Raw genomic sequence first — 21278 nt, 5'->3', positions numbered from 1 at the left:
CTTCTCTTTCCTTCTTCATCCGCTTCATGTAACCTTATAATTTTTGGCTAAGTCGGCCATCATTTACATTTCTATGCCCAGTAACGATTCCCTGTTTAACCCAAGATGCATGTTATGAATATTTTCTTTCCATCCAACATTTTGTTTTTCCTGGAGTTGAAATTGCCTTGCTTAGCTTCCCATGTGCTTATCATTTATTTTTTTCTAAATGCTTCAATAGACTTGCTGAACCTTTACCAATAGTTTTTCTCCAATGTTTGAACAAATCAGTTCCATTTTTCGTTTGGTGCCCTTCCTCCAAAAGCCCCCTATGTTCGGTTCTAGGCAGGAGAGGTTAGTTGCCCTCTAGAAAAGTCTGGTGCGTGGCTCTCTTTTCACTATTCTCCTCTGTTGGAATTGCTTGTATTAATCAAGGTGGGATAACTGCCATTTAAACCAGATCCCAAATGTATAAAAAGGCACACTATCAGTGTTTATTTCTTATTCACTGATATGGACTGAATTGTGTCCCCCACTAAATTAATATGTTGGAGCTCTAACCCCAATGTGACTGTATTTGGAGATAGGGTTTTTAGGAGGTAATTAAGATTAAATGAGGTGGGACTTCCCTGATGGCAGAGTGGTTAAGAATCCGTCTGCCAATGCAGGGGACCCGGGTTCAATCCCTGGTCCAGGAAGATTCCACATGCCGCAAAGCAACTAAGCCCATGTGCCACAACTACTAAGCCTGTGCTCTAGAGCCCGCGAGCCACAACTACTGAGCCCATGCGCCTAGAGCCTGTGTTCCGCAACAAGAGAAACCACCGCAATGAGAAGCCCGCGCACCGCAACAAAGAGTAGCCCCCGCTCGCTGCAAGTGGAGAAAGACCGTGTGCAGCAACAAAGACCCAACCCAGCCAAAAATAAATAAATTAATTAGTTTTTTTAAAAAAAGATTAAATGAGGTAATAAATGCAATAGGATTGTTGGCCTTATAAGAAGAGGAAGAGAGCAGCTGTCTGCAAGTCCGAAAGAGGGCGCTCATCAGACACTGTACCTTCCAGTGATCTTGGACTTCCCAGCCTTCAGAACTGTGAGAAATGTGTCTGTTGTTTAAGCCACCCGGTCTATGATATTTTGTTATAGTAGTCTGAGCAGACTAAGACACCACCTTTGTATTGTATGATTCTGAAAGTACCAGTATCTGTCAGTCTTTTTGTGTGTGTAGTTTACATTCTCCAATCTACTCTCCAATCTGTTCACAGAATTCTGGGAGTACAGCAGGAGAAGGCAGTCTAAGAATTATAATTCAGTATGAAAATTTTCACTTAATCCCCACATTTATAACTCCATGCCTTATTTACTCTTCTATCTAGAAGAGAATAGGGAGCCACCAAAGTGTTGCCAGCCAGGAAAGATAAGATCAAATATGCTGGTAGGTCTGGGGCCCAGAGAATTGTGAACAGCAGCAGGCAGCTTACTTGGAACACAGATGACCCTTTGCTCAACAAACAGTGGCCTCATCCTACCTCCCCAGGGGTACCTCCAGTAATTCCCTATGGTAGTGTTTTCCAGAATGGGGCATGACTATCACTGGGGGCTCTAGGGATAATTTTAGTGGCATGTAACCAAATATTTTTCAAAGATTAACAAATTTATTTCAATGGGAATTCAAAAATAAAACTTGCATTCGAAACCCATGGGAAAAAAAATAACAACTCCATGCCTTGTTCTATCCTTGCCTTAGACCTGGTGTCCCAAAGTCAAGTGTCTCTCTCTGATCCAGTTTCTCCAGAGCATGAAACTCTTTGGGCAGGCTGGAGGTACATGGATTTGTGGTCCTCTGGGTAGGTCATGTAAGGAAGGGAATCAGTGAGCTCAACTATTCTATAAAAATTTTCAACCACCATCCCTCTTTCTATCCAGGCATATTACCTTTACCTTCTGTAGTACCTGCTGGATCCAAGTGCAGAACATCTAAAGAGTTCTACATGGCAAACTGACTTGTTCATCATTAAAACTCCTCAATTCTGCCACTGTCCCCAGGCACATAGGCATATATCCCCCTGCTCTGCTAAGTTAAGTCAGCTTCTACTTCTTCACATCTTCCAAAAATGTATTGACATTGCTGATCTGTTGCTGTCTCCTTTCCTATCAGTTCTGACCCTGTGAGTTATTATCCCTTGTTATCCTTTGTTCTTATTTGGTGGAGTTATATTAAAGTACAGTCCTCCAGTATATCCTCAAGCCATTTTTTTTAAAGAATTTTATTTATTATATTTATTTTTCAGTTGTGTTGGGTCTTCATTGCTGCACACGGGCTTTCTGTAGTTGTGGCAAGCGGGGACTACTCTTCGTTGTGGTGTGCAGGCTTCTCATTGCGGTGGCTTCTCTTGTTGCGGAGCATGGGCTCTAGGCGCACGGGCTTCAGTAGTTGTGGCCCATGGGCTTAGTTGCTCCTCGGCATGTGAGATCTTCCTGGACCAGGGCTTGAACCTGTGTCCCCTGCATTGGCAGGCGGATTCTTAACCACTGCACCACCAGGGAAGTCCCCCTCAAGCCATTTTGGCAAACCCCACCTCAGCTTCCATCTTCCCAGAAACCGTTCCTACCTAGGTGGGCAAAGATCTCCTTTGTTGCCAATATAATGGAGGATTTTCTAGGCTTATCTCACCTAGCTACACAGGAGGAGATGACATTGTTGACTCCTCTTTCCTTCACACAGTACTCCCCCCACCCCGTCCCACCCAGGTATCTCCTGGTTTTTCTCCTACATTACTGGTTCTAAATATCTGCCGCCTTTTATTGGTTTCTCCATCTCTACCTGATGTCAAAATGTTGACACTTCCTGAGTCTTAAAATTGGAATGTCTCTTTCCTAGTCATGTCTTTACCTTGGGTAACTTTATTCATTCTCATATTTTTAACTAATTTATCACAGATGAATACTTCCAGACCTCACTTCTCCTCTGAGGTCTAGACTCATCTATCCAACCATCTATTTGACATTTCTTAGACATCGAATAATTATTTTTACTCATATTTAACCATACGCATAGTAACCAATATTTATTGGGTACTTACTATGTACCATGGAATATTCTAGATTCTTGGGATATATTAGTATCATATTTCTCTCCTTCGTGATGCTTACGCTCCAACGAGAGGAAATGAAGATTAACAATTGACCTTATAAAAGAATCATAGTATAGGGAATTCCCTGGCAGTCCCATGGTTAGGACTCCGTGATCTCACTGCCGAGGGCCCACGTTCAATCCCTGGTTGGTGAATTAAGATCCCACAAGCCATGCGGCATGGCCATAAAAAAAAAAAAAGGGGGGGTCATGGTATAATAGAAGGTGATGAAACAGAAGTGCTATGTAAAAAGAGAAAGAGTGCTAGGGATGGAAGAGCAGTCGTGGTTTTAAATAGGGTGATCAGCGTAGACCTTACCAAGATGCTGAAATCTGGGCAAAGGCTTAGAGGTGAGGTCAGTAAGATAGCTAAGATATCTGTAGGAAGAGCATTCCAGAAAAAAAAAAAGAGACACTACAAAGATCCTGAGATGGGAGTGTACCTGGTATGTTCATGGGACAGCAAGGAGAACAGTGCAGCTGGAAGGGAATGAACAAGGACGTGTGTAGAAGACGAGGCCATGACTTTGGCTTTTACTCGGAGCTGGATGTGGCGTCATTGGATGGCTTTGAGTACAATTTAAAAGGATCCTCTTGCTGCTGCACCGTGAAAAGATACTGTAACAGAGTATGAGTAGAACAAGGGAGATCAGGTAGGACTCTCGTGCAGAAATTTCAAACTTAACATGTGCAACATTGAATTTTAAAATTTTTTCCCCTAAATCTCTCCTTCCCTATGTCAATAACAGGCTCCACCCAGAAGCCAAAGCCACACATCTAGGGATCACGCTTGTTTCTTCCTTTTCTATCACCTTCTTCTCCTTAAATCCATGAACAGGTCCTGTCCCTTATCCAGTGAACTCTCCATCACCAAGCCATTATCCCTGATCAATAACCATTGTCTCTTGTCTCTTAACAAAAGACAGCAGCCAAGTCAAATAAGGTTCTAGCCTCAGCTTCCTGACAATTACTGCCAGCTGCATCTTCTGATGATGAGGGGATCCCTCACTCACTTAGAGATCCTCTTGCCTTCGTATCCCCCAAGTCATCATTCTCCCTCCATTCTCCAAAAAGTAAAATGTTTTCCATGAATTATTCAAATTTTTTCTGTTTTATCAAAAGGAAAAGCCTGCTGAGATGATTTTTTAAAACAAGTCAGTGTCACAGAAACCATCAAAACAATTCAGAAATCAGAAGAAACAGCAATAAAATTTTCCATTTGGGGAAGGGAGAAAAATACAACTACAAAAGCATTTCTTTGCTTTTTTCTCTCTGCCACCCAAGTCCTATTTGTACTTGACAAGGCCAAGTTAAACTTTTTTTTGCCTTGTTAGGAACTGCAAAGATTTTTTCATTCTTCTCTTTTTCTCAGACAACAGCAGTGCTCTTCCAAGACAGCAGACTGACTTCAATTTTTCACCATAATCCCACCGGATTTCCCTCCCCATTTTCTCTAGAGAATGTCATTTGAGTATATATTGCAGTGTTAAAAAGGAAATTTTAGTTGAATGTCTTTTAAATCACTGATTACTCAGTGAAGCTGAGACACTACAATATAGAAAATGGTTTTTTCTTCCAGACATGTTTTCATTTGGTGAGAACTATGCATCTATCTTTCTGTTGTGGGTAATGTGAAGACTTCATGGGAGGCTGTCTGAAGGACTAACAAATTGCCTAATTAAAGATGGTCTTGGGGAATTCCCTGGTGGTCCAGTGGTTAGGACTCTGCGCTTCCACTGCAGGGGAACCTAGGTTCAATCCCTGCTTAGGGAACTATAATCCCGTGAGCCACGTGGTGCGGCCAAAAAAAAAAAAAGGAGTCTCGATTTGCTTTGCTTTATTGACTGTTTCACCTCTTTCCTTAACATTTCTGCAACTTGAAGCATTTCTGCTCATGCAAAGGAAGGACAATCTAATGGTTAAGCGTGCAGAAGTTCTGAAGCCAGATGCTTAGGTTTAAATCACAGCCTGGCTACTTCCTCGCTGTGTGACCATGGGCAGGTCACTTAACCTTTATCTCAGTTTCCCCATCCTATTGACATAAGATTGAGATATGCCCAGCACATTCTAAGTGCAAGGTAAGTGCTAGCTACAGCTAAGGGCTAGGTATACATTTGTTGCCAGGGATCAAATGATAGGCAAGAGCAACGCCATCTTGCCCTATGGAGCTTTCTAGCTGTAGGACTTAAGCAAATAACTTAACATGAGCCTCGGTTTAATTATTTGTCATCAAGTGTTTCCCTCACAGGATTCTTACGGGAATCACATGAGATATGCCAAGGAAAATGCTTAATAGGGTGTGGTGAATATTAAACACTCACCATGAGCTAATACTGTACAGCAAGACGGGCAGATCATTAAACAGCCTAAGAGATGCAGTAACTTATAATAGAAGTTTAGAATGCTATAGGAGCGCCCACTAGGATATCGAAAGGGAGTCCTAAAAAGTAAGGAGGAGTTCACCAGAGTAAAAAGAGGAAGAGAGTTCCCAGAAGAGGAAGCCAGAGAGCTTCACCGGTTTAAACAAACTAGAAGTTTGACGTAGTAAAGAATGGAAGCCGGGAGTGGCAGGCAGAAATCGAGTCATTAATAGAGCTTTTCAGCTATACTCAAAGTTGACCTTACCCTGAGAAATGGGAGAAATGAGAAGCCAGGTAATGGGCTCAAATAGGGGGTGATAAAACCAGAATGGCATTTTAGAAAGAGCCTGATGGCTGCAGACTAGGGAATGGAATGGAGGGGGTCAGGAGGCAGGACGCCCTTTGGGAAGCTGCTGCAGTTTCTAGGTTCTAAGTGAGGGCTGGAAGGTGGTGAACTGGGACAGCGTAGTGACAATGGGATGGAGAGACCTGGTGTCCTTCCTCAATCCTGCTGCTTTGGTGGGCACTTCGTCTTCAGTCTGAAGTCTCCTTTCCTATGTAGATCCCACTGTGACTGTTTCTCACCTACTGCAGTGAGGGGTGTTACTGTCCTCGTGAAACTTCCCCAAACATCCTGCCCCAGCAGCAGGCACTGGAGGAGAGCTCGCCAGCTTAGCTGGTTCGAGTGTTGATTTCCTCCCACAAAGAGAACAATTCTTAATCAAATGTTGCTTGAGGCCCCCTATCATTTGTTTTACATGCTGCCATCTGGAGCTGCCCCCAGGTATGTCATATGACCACAGTGTCGCCAAGATGATTAGGACTTCAGTTTTCCAGCTAGAAAGTTAATATTTACCAAACCTGGAGGAGAAGTGCAACTACTTCTTCATATGATAAAATAATGATTTACAAACTTCTTCACCACCTGACCATACTGTATCCAACTATTTATAAATAATTCCTTGGAAATGACTTGGGTGTTGGGCATTGGGGAGGGTAAATTAGCTCTGTTATGGGAGCCCAACCCACCCTAATCACCTAATGCACCTTATCTACGGTCAGAGTTCAATGTAATCCCATATAGAGGTTGTGGGTTGTGATAAGTGAGCAGTAAATATCTAATCAATTGAAGAAGAAATGCCATTTTAGAGGTCATTGGCCTCACTGTGCTTCTCCAAAACCATTATGGGATTTGGGTGGGAGGTTAGTTTTATGGTTTGTTTTTGTTTCTGTTGTCATCTTTGCTCAGTAGCAGTCCTGACTGGAACAGCCTCAAGCAAAATTGCAAGGGTGGTGAATTGAGACAGCGTTTTCCACATTTCACCACTCTTTGCTTTCCTAAACTTCAATGCCTTCACCTGATACTCTCTTGAAAGCAGGAAAAGGTATGAACTAATTTACAGTAAGACTAGTGTGTGTGTCTTAGCGTAAGGTGGACCCAGTCCCAGGGAAGCAAAGGTGATCTCAGACTCCGAAGGCCTGGAAAATTTGCTGAAAAACATGAATTTACGATCATGAAGATACTAGGGGGAAGTGCAAGTCAGAACCAGTTCAACTGAAATCAACATCCAGCCTGAGAGCCATGAACCTCAAGTCCTCCTCCCCTGCTTCCCTCTGGTCATGCCCCGCGCAACTTTAAATTTTAACTTCACAAACCGTCCAACACCATAACTTCAGATCTTTAACTGCCATGCTGTAGCAAGCTTCACCCCCTGGTACATACGCAAAATCCCTTAGCCAGAAACAGGTGAAACCGTACCGCTTGAACTGTGCCTACTCCAAACTAATAAACTTATAAATCCCTCTCTGAAAACAATGGCCTCAAACCTACACTTCAGGTTCATGGAGACTTCAGTCTTTAACCCTTTTCCCAACCTCAGCCCTTCCTAGTTTTATTTTTATTTATTTATTTATTTATTTTTGGCTGCGTTGTGTCTTTGTTGCTGCGTACGGGCTTTCTCTAGTTGCGGTGAGCGGGGGCTACTCTTCATTGCGGTGTACGGGCTTCTCATTGCGGTGGCTTCTCTTGTTGCGGAGCACGGGCTCAAGGCGCACAGGCTTCAGTAGTTGTGGCTTGTGGGCTCTAGAGCGTAGGCTCAGTAGTTGTGGCGCACGGACTTAGTTGCTCCGTGGCATGTGGGATCTTCCCAGACCAGGGCTCGAACCCGTGTCCCCTGCATTGGCAGGCGGATTCGTAACCACTGCACCACCAGGGAAGTCCCCCTTCCTAGTTTTAGAGCCTCTGTAATCTGACCTGAATTCCATTCACTGAACTGAATTTATTAGGTTTCTACTTTATGCCAGACATTGTTCTAGACCAGTTATTGTCAGCCTTGGCTGTAGACTGGAATCATTCAGAGACCTTTAAAAAAATACCATGCCTGGAACTCACCCAGAGAGTCCAATTTAATTGGTTCAAGGTGCAGTTTAGGCATAAGGACTTGCTAAAGCTCTCCAGGTGATTATAATCCACAGTTAAGAGCCATTGCTCCAGGTACGGGAGATACAGCAATGAACAAGACAAACAAGGCAGAACTCTTATTTTAACAAGTTCAAATCCTGTCCCTCCTCTGATTAGCAGCTGCCTCAATTCTCTTGCTAGCTTCTCTTTTCTACTGTTCTCGCTCTTCCAGGTCGTGGTCCTAGATAAAAGCGTCTAACACTGTGTTTTCTCAAGCCCCCAGGCGTCCTGTCCCGGCTGTGTGAAACATATAACTGCCGATTAGCTTCCTTACACATTTATGAGCTCCATTCTCAGCCTGGCTCTCAACATTGGCGAAATTCTACTTATCTTTTGGCAGCTTCCTTTCTCATTTTTGATAGCAAACATTTCAAGTCTTTATGTCTCTCTTAAAACCCCATATCAAGATCCCGTCTCTCTCACTCTCAGCAGATAACTCAACCTCTTTTTAACAAAGAAAATAGTAGCCAGAGTGGTGAAATCCTTCAGCATTCTTCCTTCCCACCTTAACAGTGCCTTCCTTTTCTCCCCCTTGTATCTGTAATTCCTCTAGACAGGCAGACCCTTCTCTACTTGTTACAAATGTCCTCAAGCATCTGCCTGTTAATCCTACTTAGAGGGACCTTCCTGATGGTCCAGGTGAGACTCCGTGCTCCCAGTGCAGGGGGCCCAGGTTTGATCCCTGGTCAGGGAACTAGATCCCACATGCATGCCACAACAAAGATCCCACGTGCCGCAACTAAGACCCGGCACAAGCCAAAATAAATAAGCAAAATAAATAATTTTTTAAAAACCTGCTTAGAATCAATCTATTTGCTCTCTCTCTTTTCACTGACATATATATCTGGAAAGACTTCTCTACACTCACAGCTTCCACCTCCATGTCTCCACTTAGTCCTTGTGAATTGCAATTTGACTTCCACTGCTATCACTATGTAGCTCTGCTTTCCAAACTTTTCCATGTCCCGGCAGCCAGAGAAAATTACTATATGTATTTGGTATCCTGAGGACAACATCAAAGTCAATCTAGCTCCTCCCGGCCATGTCAGGAACTTAAGGGGCTAAGTTTTCAGCCCCCTTGCAGTCATTCATACCTCACCAGCCTACCTCGGCGTACCAGGGGGGAGGCTGTCTTCCACTGAAACTGGTCTGGCCAAGGACACCAGTGACCTAACTGACAAATGCAATGTCCGCTTCTCTGTTCTCATCTGTTCTATAGCACAGTTTATTGAACATGGAGATTCTATTTAAAATGACCACGATTTGGTCAAGATAATGTGGAATTGGAGGCCAGGAAGTAGGTGGAGATGAGAAGAGCAGGCTACTTTCCTTTCACTGTCTCCTTAATCAAAGCCCAGTTGTATAGGAGAATCAACAGGCAACGCCTGGGAGTCCATGGTCAGATTACCTGGCCAGAGAAGGTCATTTGCCCCAGGCAAAGGGCCCCAGAGTCTTTTTTTTTTTTTTTTTTTTTTTGGCTGCCTCCTGAAGTTTGAGGTATCTTACTTCCCCAACCAGGGATCAAACCCGTGCCCCCTGCAGTGGAAGCATGGAGTCTTAACCACTGGACCAGTAGGGAAGTCCCAGGGGCCCCAGAGTCTCAACTGACTAAGCAATTGGTAAATTGTGACACTCAAGAACATTTTGTGTATTACTGTACCCCTAGAATGCGTTCACAAATTAATTCGAATTCATTAACATCCTGACCATAGACGATCTGCATATTTCTGAGGAGAGGCCATTTAGGGAGTCTTTGCATTACAAACCTTAGGATGGTTTTTGTTGTGTGTGTGGTTTAATTTGGGATTGTCCACAGCATCCATGCGTCACTGCTTACCTTACCTTCACGTCGGCTTCATTTTCTCCCAGTTGGCCCTTACTCTAATGGTAAAGTTTGGCCTGACAAAAGAGCATTTTCCCACCAAAATAATAGGGGTAAACATGTTAACAACTTGGCTACATTTAAACTATATAGTACGTAGTTGGTGTGTGGTGGGAGGGGGTTTGGGAGACTGACTCGTTAGGTTAAATTCTAAGGTCATGGGTCTCTTCAATTTGCCCTATTATGCCTATTGCCAACCAGGCTGAGGATGCTGGAGTTCACTGCCTTGGAAATCCCTTACCATAAACCTACCTGCAGAGACTCCTAAAACTCTGTAGGGATTTGTGCTGGTTATTCTCTGTTTGCCCTTCCAGATCCCTTCTCACCCATCTCAGCTCTGTTCTGTACCCCTGGACACTAAACCTTTACCAACGGTATGGTCTGGGTTTTCTTACCCTTCAGCTTTGGGTTAGGGTCAGTCACCAGGAGGAAATCTGAGGGCAGGAGGAGAGGGAAGTCAGGGTCATTGTTCTCACTCTTTCCCCTCTTGTAACAGTTCTGCCTGGTCACACTCCTCCCCCTAAGGCCATAGCTCCCATCAGGCTGCCCCCTTTACACAGAGCTGGCTCTTATCTGCTGCTGGAAACATCTTTCCCTTTCTTTCCCCTTCAGGCCTAGAGTTAGTAATGACTTCCCAATGTCCCTGGGCACTCCATCGTCTTATTTTATCTTTGTACTGGCCTCTCTGACTACACCCTTTATAACTAGTCCCTTCATTAAACTCTTTGTAGTTAAACCCTTTGGGTATATCATCTTTTTCCTGACAAGACCCTAACTGTATGAGGACATGTATAGCTGTATGCCCATGGTTCAGCATTTCAGTGAATATAATTATTATTGTTATTCTATGTTTTCCTCTTAACTTTTTCATTTATTTAGATATCTACTACTTTAATTCCCTAACATATTTCAAGGGGTATTATCCTAGTGATGGAGGGACCAGGGGAAACCCAGAAGCTGTTGGCACTAGTAGACACAATTAAAGTGGGTTCTAAACAGCATGGCATGTCATCCATGAGTTGGGTTGAAAAACTTTGAAAACAAATGTGAAATAAGTACATTAAGTTTTAAGTTACTTCCAGATGAAATATCATTACATTTTCATCAATGTAATTGTGATGTGCTTATCTTATTTTCCCAACTGTATTGAGAACATTTTGAAACCAGGAATATAGGCTATACTTTTGTCTCCCTTATAAAACTCAGTATTTTCCAGAGTAAATACTACAGTACCACATGATCTACAGCTGGTTTAATCTGCAAGTACAGAGGAACCAAGAAAATGAAGGGCCCACTATCAGTTGTACTCAGATTTTCAACTGTGTGGAGGGTGGTCACACGTAACCCTCGAATTGTTCAAGTGTCAACTGTATAATGAAGGAAACCAGACCAGAGGAAGAGAGGATTAAAAGAAGGACACAATTAATTTATGAGACGTAGCTACAAAAGGGCAAGGGCAACAGAAAGTGAAGAATGCCAGGTTGGGTGGGTAGGGGTGATGTAATGTCAAGAAATTAGATGGAAAACAATGGGTTTTAAAAGCACAAAAGAAAACAGAAAGTGGTTTTTTAAAGCTATTACAGGCAATTACTTTCTTCTGAATCTTAGAGCATTTGATATTAAATAAATTTGCAATTCAAGTCCCATCCCTGTTTTTTAAAAACATCTTTATTGGAGTATAATTGCTTTACAATGGTGTGTTAGTTTTTGCTTTATAACAAAGTGAATCAGTTATACATATACACATGTTCCCATATCTCTTCCCTCTTGCATCACCCTCCCTCCCACCCTCCCTATCCCACCCCTCTAGGTGGTCACAAAGCACCGAGCTGATCTCCCTGTGCTATGCAGCTGCTTCCCACTAGCTATCTATTCTACCTTTGGTAGTGTATATATGTCCATGCCACTCTCTCACTTTGTCACAGCCTACCCTTTCCCCCTCCCCACATCCTCAAGTCCATTCTCTAGTAGGTCTGCGTCTCAATTCCCGTCTTACTCCTAGGTTCTTCATGACTTTTTTTTTTCTTAGATTCCGTATATATGTGTTAGCATACGGTATTTGTTTTTCTCTTTCTGACTTCCTTCACTCTGTATGACAGACTCTAGGTCCATCCACCTCACTACAAATAACTCAGTTTCGTTTCTTTTTATGGCTGAGTAATATTCCATTGTATATATGTGCCACATCTTCTTTATCCATTCATCCGATGATGGACACTTAGGTTGCTTCCATCTCCTGGCTATTGTAAATAGAGCTGCAATGAACATTTTGGTACATGACTGTTTTTGAATTATGGTTTTCTCAGGGTATATGCCCAGTAGTGGGATTGCTGGGTCATATGGTAGTTCTATTTGTAGTTTTTTTTTTTTTTTGTGCTACGCGGGCCTCTCACTGCTGCAGCCTCTCCCATTGAGGAGCACAGGCTCCAGACCTGCAGGCCCAGCGGCCATGGCTCATGGGCCCAGCCGCTCCGCGGCATGTGGGATCTTCCCAGACCGGGGCACGAATCCGCGTCCCCTGCATTGGCAGGCGGACTCTCAACCACTGCGCCACCAGGGAAGCCCTATTTGTAGTTTTTTAAGGAACCTCCATACTGTTCTCCATAGTGGCTGTATCAATTTACATTCCCACCAGCAGTGCAAGAGTGTTCCCTTTTCTCTACACCCTCTCCAGCATTTACTGTTTCTAGATTTTTTGATGATGGCCATTCTGATGGGTGAGAGATGATATCTCATTGTAGTTTTGATTTGCATTTCTCTAATGATTAATGATGTTGAGCATTCTTTCATGTGTTTGTTGGCAATCTGTATATCTTCTTTGGAGAAATGTCTATTTAGGTCTTCTGCCCATTTTTGGATTGGGTTGTTTGTTTTTTTGTTATTGAGCTGCATGAGCTGCTTGTAAATTTTGGAGATTAATCTTTTGTCAGTTGCTTCATTTGCAAATATTTTCTCCCATTCTGAGGGTTGTCTTTTGGTCTTGTTTATGGTTTCCTTTGCTGTGCAAAAGCTTTGAAGTTTCATTAGGTCCCATTTGTTTATTTTTATTTCCATTTCTGTAGGAGGTGGGTCAAAAAGGATCTTGCTGTGATTTATGTCATAGAGTGTCCTGCCTATGTTTTCCTCTAAGAGTTTGATAGTTTCTGGCCTTACGTTTAGGTCTTTAATCCATTTTGAGCTTATTTTTGTATATGGTGTTAGGGAGTGTTCTAATCTCATACTTTTACATGTACCTGTCCAGTTTTCCCAGCACCACTTATTGAAGAGGCTGTCTTTTCTCCACTGTATATTCTTGCCTCCTTTATCAAAGATAAGGTGACCATATGTGCGTGGGTTTATCTCTGGGCTTTCTATCCTGTTCCATTGATCTATATTTCTGTCCTGTCCCTTTAAAGGTCAAGTTGGAGTAAGGCGATATCATCATGTACAGTACCCTTATGTAAACAGTTTGTAAACTGTAAAAGTTATGTAGATAATGGCCTTATTGTTATCACTTTTAACAATATTAATATTAAAGTGTGAATAATTTAAAAATCACAGTAAAAACAAATCATATACAGTGCCTTAATAAACCATATGGAGGAAGATGTGTGTGTATGCACATTCTAATTGGAATATAACCAGGGATACAGCTGGAGATCCAGCCAATGAAGAAAGAGAGTGAGGCCTGGGAGGCTAGCAAGCTGTCCAGATGTGTTCTACAGGGGGTCATTTTGGGCACCAGTCTGTGAAGTCCAGTCTTTAGTTTGGCAGGCTTAAAACTCAACTTTGCTAGAATAGCAAGGTGACTGGCTTTCTAGAGGCAGCCTGACCAGAATTATGTCATAGAACACTCTAAACAGCAGAATATAACTAGTAAGCTCATTAGGGAATTCTCTTCCTCTTGGCTAGAGTCCAGACCAGTGACTGTCAAACAGAGAAGGAGGTTGGAAGTAGGGTGGTGGAGGATGACCCTCCCTAGTGAGAAGGAGCCTCAGTTTCTCTGGGGAATCTGTTTAAAGCGACTTAAATCCACACTAGGCTCCCTTCGTTCCTCCTTCTTACCCAATCCCAGACAGTCTTGTAATTCTGATAGCCCCGTCCAGGAGGGCATGGTCCCTGATTGAAAATTATGGCTAATATTTCTTATTATTAGAAATAATAATAATTATTATTGAGCAAATTACACAACTATATAGGGAAATTTGCTCAACTATATAGGGAAAAAGGTAGAGAATCATTGCCTTAAGCTAAAATTTTCCAAGTTTTTCCTCAGCATAAGAATTACCTCAGGGCTTCCCTGATGGCGCAGTGATTGAGAGTCCACCTGCCGATGCAGGGGACACGGGTTCGTGCCCCGGTCCGGGAAGATCCCACATGCCGAGGAACGGCTGGGCCCGTGAGCCATGGCCACTGGGCCTGCGCGTCCGGAGCCTGTGCTCCGCAATGGGAGAGGCCACAACAGTGAGAAGCCCGCGTACTGTAAAAAAAAAAAAAAAAAAAGAATCACCTCAGGGGAGTTGGGTTCAATCCCTGGTCAGGAGGGAGCTAAGCCCACGTGGTGTGGCAAAAAAAAAAGAATCACCTCAGGCACTTACTAAACATGGTGTCAGGAATCCGTCCCCTGAAGATTCATTGAGTCATGGGTGGGCCCCACATGATGATGGTATTTAGCAAACTGGCTAGTTTGGGCAATGCTGCTCCAGGCTAACCTCTGTGGGAATCAAGTCATTATCATGCAGGCCTCCTTTTTGCTGTTGCTGAATTTTCCAAGGCACCTGTTCCCACTACCCTCCAGGAGACTCTCAGAAATATATCTGCCATTTCTCATGTGGTCCCAACACTTACCCCTTTATGGTAGAAGTGAGGGTCAAAGAGTAAAAACAAAGCAAACTCAAAGTTAGCCAGTCAGGCATATACACAGACCCCAGAGGTTAGACCAGCCCTTACTTCTGATTCAAGTACTATATTTCAACCAGCCAGATTCCCCCGACTGATGCACCTTTGGTACTGTTCTCTCGATCCCTTGGATGTTGACCACATAAAGACCACCTGGAGCCGTCGATATGACAGATCTCAATATTAAAATGGAAGGAGGGACTTCACTGGTGGCTCAGTGGTTAAGAATCCGCCTGCCAATGCAGGGGACACGGGTTGGAGCCCTGGTCTGGGAAGATCCCACATGCCGCGGAGCAACTAAGCCCGTGCGCCACAACTACTGAGACTGTACTCTAGAGCCCGTGAGCCACAGCTACTGAAGCCTGCGCTATAAGAGCCCGTGCTCCGCAACAAGAGAAGCCACTGCAATGAGAAGCCAGTGCACTGCAACAGAGTAACTCCCTCTTGCTGCAACTGAAGAAAGCCCGCGTGCAGCAGTGAAGATCCAATGCAGCCAAAAATTAAAAATAAATAAACTTATTAAAAACAAAAAAACCATACGGCACTGGCACAACAGACACATAGGTCAATGGAACAGAATAGAGACCCTTTGCCTGTCTATTCCATCACTACTCCCATTCTCTGCGCCATGTCCAAGTGGCTGAGTGCTGCCAGAGAAAGCCACTCTTGGTATCACCATGGCCCCAACCGTGCCATCTGTCACATTCACAGAGTTTCTCTAGTCAGTTCATGTTCTTACTCTCCAGTGTGGTTACTTCAAACTTTTCCCATTCTCTCTAAAACCTCTCACGTCTTCCACTTCCTGTTCTCACTTGATGATGTCACTTTGCGCTCAGCAGAATGGGCCTCCCAAAGATGTCCATGCCCTAATCCCTAGAACCTGTGAATATGTTACATTACATGGCAAAAGGGACTTTGCAGATATAATTAAGATTATGGGTCTTACAATAGAAAAAGTATCCTGAATTATCCAGGTGGGCCCAATTTAATCACATGCTCCTTAAAAACAGAGAACTTTCTCCAGCGGAGGCAAAGAGATGTGGCAGAGAAGTAAGAAAGATTCCAGTTGTGAGAAGGATTCAACATGCTGTGGCTAGCTCTGGGACAGATGCCTCTGCTGCCAAAGGTGACCCCCCCACCCCCCAGCTGACAGCCAGCAGGGAAATGGAAACCTTTGTTCCGCAAGCGGAAAGAACTAGATTCTGCTAATGACCTGAGGAGTTTGGAAGCCTGCCAGAACCTGCTGAAACTTGGAGCAGAGAAACCAAGAGACCAGCACAGCTGTGAGCTAATACATTTGTGTTATTTCAAGCTAGTAAGTTTGCGATCATTTGTTACAGCAACAATAGAAAACTAATACACACCTCCTGACTCACAGAAAAATGGAAGCATCCAAAGGGGTGAGTTCAGGGCATCCCTGGTGGCGCAGTGGTTGAGAGTCCGCCTGCCGATGCAGGGGACACGGGTTCGTGCCCCGGTCTGGGAAGATCCCACATGCTGCGGAGCGGCTGGGTCCGTGAGCCATGGCCGCTGAGCCTGCGCGTCCGGAGCCTGTGCTCCGCAACCGGAGAGGCCACAACAGTGAAAGGCCCGCGTACCGCAAAAAAAAAAACCCAAAAAACAAACAAAAAAAAAAAACAAAGGGGTGAGTTCAACTTTCTACACGCAGTCTACAAACATAACTGTGTCACTCCCATGCTTCTCTTTCTTCCTTTTTCCCTCTTGTTGTATTGGACTAGCTGTTCTTTCTCATCTCCCAGGCCATTCCTTCCATCTGTTCTGAATACCATCTCCTCTTGACTTCTGAACTTTGACTATTGATTATGCTCCCCGTTGTCTCCTTCCTCAACCCCCTTACTGATTCCTTCCCATCAGCAGTCAATTGTAGAAAGTTTTCCTCACCTCAGAAAGAAAACCTATACCATTAGCCCTCATTTCCCACCAACCCAAGTTTATTTTACAAATTTATTCTGATACTGCTTTAGCACCCCTTATAGATCAGCCCTCCAGGAAGACAGCTCACTGGCCTGCTGCTGAACCCGGCTCTTTTTCACTCCCACTCAACCAGGATTCCACTCAACATAGCATAACCGAACTCCCTCTGGCTAAGGCTAACAAAGACCTCTGTGTTACCAGATCCAGTGGACTTTTACATCTTTATTTTACCTGAGCTCTCAGGAGCATCCGATATATTATAGATGGCCATTCTACCTTTCTCAAAAAGTCTTTTCCTTGTTATCCTGGATACTGCACTCTTCTGGTCTTCTTCCTGTTGCTCTAGTTATGAATTTACAGCATCATCTGCGGTGTTCGTTACCAAACCTAAAATTTTGGGTTCTCTCTTAGACACTCTGTATTCTTTTTCCAGGCCATCTCATTTTTTCCTATGGCTTGCTTTTTTTTTTAATTGAGGTATAATTGATTTACAATATTATATTAGTTTCAGGTGTACAGCACAGTGATTCACTATTTTTATAGCTTATACTCCATTTATAGTTATTATAAAATATTGGCTATATTCCCTGTGCTGTACAATATATCCTTGTTGCTTATTTATTTTGTACATAGTAGTTTGTATCTCTTAATCCACTACTCCTATCTTGCCCCATCCTTTCCCTCTCCACACTGGTAGACACAGTTTGTTCTCTATATAGACTATTTCTGTCTTGTTGTATTCATTCTTTTGTTTAAATTTTTAGATTCCACATTTCCACATATAAATGATAACATTCAGTATTTGTCTTTCTGTATCTTACTTATTTTACTAAGCACAGTACCCTCCAGGTCCAGCCCTGTTGCTGCAAATGGCAAAAGTTCATTCCTTTTAATAGCTGAGTAGTATTCCATTTTATATGTATACCACATCTTCTTTATCCATTCATCTGTTGATGGACACTTAGGTTGCTTTGATATCTTGGCAATTATAAATAATGCTGCTATGAACATTGGGGTGCGTGTATCTTTCCAAGTTAATGTTTTAATTTTCTTCAGATATATGCCCAGGAGTGGAATTGCTAGATCATACAGTAGTTCTAGTTTTAGCTTTTTGGAGCAACTAAGCCTGTGTGCCACAACTACTGAGCCTATGAGCCACAACTCTAGAGCCCATGATCCACAACTACTGAGCTCGTGTGCTGCAACTACTGAAGCCCGTGTGCCTAGAGCCCATGCTCCGCAACAAGAGAAGCCACCACAATGAGAAGCCCATGCACTGCAATGAAGAGTAGCCCCCATTAGCCACAACTAGAGAAAGCCCACACGCAGCAATGAAGACACAATGGAGCCAAAAAAAAAAATTACAATTTCCTTTATTGCTGTTTGCTTTGATTATTGTATCACTTAGCTATTGCTGTATAACAAGTGTCCTTAATTCAAATAGTTTAATATAATGCCTTTATTTTTTTTAGTTTTTATTGAAGTGTAGTTGATTTACAATTTTACAATGTTGTGCTAGTTTCAGGTATACAGCAAAGCAATTCATATGTGTGTGTGTGTGATATATAGTCTTTTTTAGATTTTCTTTCATTATAGGTTATTACAAGATAATGAGTATAGTTCTCTGTGTATACAGTAGATCCTTTATTTATTTATTTATTTATTTTTGGCTACATTGGGTCTTCATTGCTGTTTGTTGTGGTGCATGTGCTGTCATTGTGGTGGCTTCTCCTATTGTGGAGCATGGGCTCTAGGGGCGTGAGCTTCAGTAGTTGCAGCACGTGGGCACAGTAGCTGTGGCTTGCGGCTCTAGAGCGCAGCCTCGGTAGTTGTGGCACACGGGCTTAGTTGCTCCGCGGCATGTGGGATCTTCCCAGACCAGGGCTCGAACCCATGTCCCCTGCACTGGCAGGCAGACTCTTAACCACTGTGCCACCAGGGAAGTCCCTACAGTAGATCCTTGTTGGTTATCTATTTTATATATAGTAGTATGTATATTTTCAATTTGGATTCCTTCTATTTCTTTTTTTTTGTCTGGTTGCTGTGGCTAGGACTTCTAATACTATGTTGAATAAAAATAGTGAGAGTGGGCATCCTTGTCTTGTTCTTGTTCTTAGAGGAAAAGCTTTCAGCTTTTCACTGTTAAGTATCATGTTAACTGTCAGCTTATCATATATGGCCTTTATTATGTTGAGTTATGTTCTCTATATACCACTTTGTGTAGAGTATGTGTGTGTGTGTATGTGTAGAGTTTTTATCATAAATCGATGTAGAATTTTTTCAAAAATTTTTTCTGTATCTACTGAGATGATCATATGATTTTTATTCTTAACTTTATTAATGTGGTGTATCACATTGATTTATTTGCAGATACTGAACCATTCTTGCATCCCTGAGATAAATCCCACTTGATCATGGTGTATTAGCCTTTTAATGTATTGTTGGATTTGGTTTGCTAATATTTTGTTGAGAATTTTTGCATCGGTGTTCATCAGTGATATTGGCCTGTAATTTTCTTTCTTTTTTTTTGATATCTTTGTTTGATTTTGGTTATCAGGGTGATGCTGGTCTCGTAGAATAAGTTTGGAAGCATTCCTTCCTCTACAATTTTTCTACAGTTGTTTGGAATAGTTTGAGAAAAATAGGGTTAACTCTTCTGTAAATGCTTGGGAGAATTCACCTGTGAAGCCATCTAGCCTTGGACTTTTGTTTGGGAGTTGTTTTTTGTTGTTGTTTTTGAATTGGAGTATAGTTGCTTTACAATGTTGTGTTAGCTTCTACTGCACTGCAAAATGAATCAGCCATATATATACATATATCCCCTCCCTTTTGGATTACCCTCCCATTTAGGATACCACAGTGCATTAAGTAGAGTTCCCTGTGCTATACAGTATGTTCCCATCAGTTGACTATTTAATACATAGCATCAATAGCATATATGTGTCAATCCCAATCTCCCAATTCCTCCCATCCCACCCCTTTCCCCCTTGGTATCCATACATTTGTTCTCTGTGTCCATGTCTCTATTTCTGCTTGGCAAATAAGGTCATCTATGCCATTTTACTAGATTCCACATATATGCATTAATATACAATATTTGTTTTTCTCTTTCTGACTTACTTCACTCTGTATGATACTCTCTAGGTCCATCCACGTCTCTACAAATGACCCAATTTCATTCCTTTTTATGGCTGAGTAATATTCCATTGTATATATGTACCACATCTTCTTTATCCATTCCTCTGTTGATGGACATTTAGGTTGCTTCCATGTCCTGGCTTTTATAAATAGGGCTGCTATGAACATTGTAGTGCATGTATCTTTTTGAATTATGGATTTCTCTGGGCATATGCCCAGTAGTGGGCCTGCTGGGTCATAGTGTAGTTCTATTTTTAGGTTTTTAAGGAACCTCCATACTGTTTTGTTGGGAGTTTTTAAATTACTGATTCAATTTCATTACTGGTAATTGGTCTGTTCATATTGTCTATTTCTTCCTGATTCAGTCTTGGGAGATTGTACATTTCTAGGAATTTGTCCATTTCTTCTAGGTGGTCCATTTTATTGGCATACAGTTGTTCATAGTAATCTCTTATGATGCTTTGTGTTTCTGTGGTGTCCATTGTAATTTCTCCTTTTCATTTCTGATTTTATTGATTTGGGCCCTCTTTTTGTCTTGATGAGTGCAGCTAAAGGTTTATCAATTTTATGTTTTCAAAGAACCAGCTCTTAGTTTTACTGATCTTTTCTTTTCTTTCTTTCTTTCTTTCCTTCCTTCCTTCCTTCCTTCTTTCTTTCTTTCTTTCTCTCTTTCTTTCTTCCTTCCTTCCTTCCTTCTTTTCTTTCTTTATTCCTTTCTTTCTTTCCTTCTTTCTTTCTTTTTTTCTTTGTCTCTATTTCATTAATTTCTGCTCTGATCTCTATGATTTCTTTCCTTCCACTAACTTTGTTTTCTGTTTGTTCTTTTTCTAATTAATTTACGTATAGGGTTAGGTTATTTATTTGAAATTTTTCTTGTTTCCTGAGGTAGGCTTGTATCTCTATAAACTTCCCTATTAGAACTGCTTTTGCTGCATTCCATAGATTTAGGATTATTGTGTTTTCATTTTCATTTGTCTCTAGGTATTATTTTTTCTTTTTTTTTTGCCGTACACGGGCCTCTCACTGCTGTGGCCTCTCCCGTTGTGGAGCACAGGCTCCGGACACGCAGGCTCAGCGGCCATGGCTCACGGGCCCAGCCGCTCCGCTGTATGTGGGATCTTCCCGGACCGGGGCACGAACCCGTGTCCCGTGCATCGGCAGGCGGACTCTCAACCACTGCGCCACCAGGGAAGCCCTCTAGGTATTTTTTTATTTCTTGTTTGATTCCTTCAGTGATTCATTGGTTGTTTAGTAGCATATTGTTTAGCTTCCATGTGTTTTTGTTATCTACATTTTTTTTGTTATTTTTAGTTGATTTCTAGTCTCATCCCGTTGTGGTTGGAAAAAATGTTTGGTATAATTTAAATTTTCTTAAATTTACCAAGGCTTGTTTTGTTTTCTTTTGTGGTCTAGTATGTGATCTGCCCTGGAGAATGTTCCATGTGCACTTGAAAAGAATGTGTATTCTGCTGCTTTGGGATGGAATGTTTTATATATATATATATATATATA

At 42.3% G+C, this 21278-nt stretch overlaps 1 long non-coding RNA gene across 1 annotated transcript; it reads right to left on the bottom strand.

The window, feature by feature from the left end:
* Positions 1–2247: 2247 nt before the first annotated feature.
* Positions 2248–14806, bottom strand: LOC141278677 (uncharacterized). Its single transcript, XR_012331715.1, has 3 exons — positions 14083–14806; positions 3556–3730; positions 2248–2484 (listed from the first exon to the last, which is right to left on the bottom strand). It is a non-coding gene; the product is annotated as an uncharacterized lncRNA (long non-coding RNA).
* Between the last annotated feature and the right edge of the window lie 6472 nt (positions 14807–21278).

Source organism: Tursiops truncatus, chromosome 5 (assembly GCF_011762595.2).
Source record: "Tursiops truncatus isolate mTurTru1 chromosome 5, mTurTru1.mat.Y, whole genome shotgun sequence".
In the NCBI taxonomy this organism is placed as follows: Eukaryota; Metazoa; Chordata; class Mammalia; order Artiodactyla; family Delphinidae; genus Tursiops; species Tursiops truncatus.
This window is presented reverse-complemented; position numbering and strand designations above follow the sequence as displayed.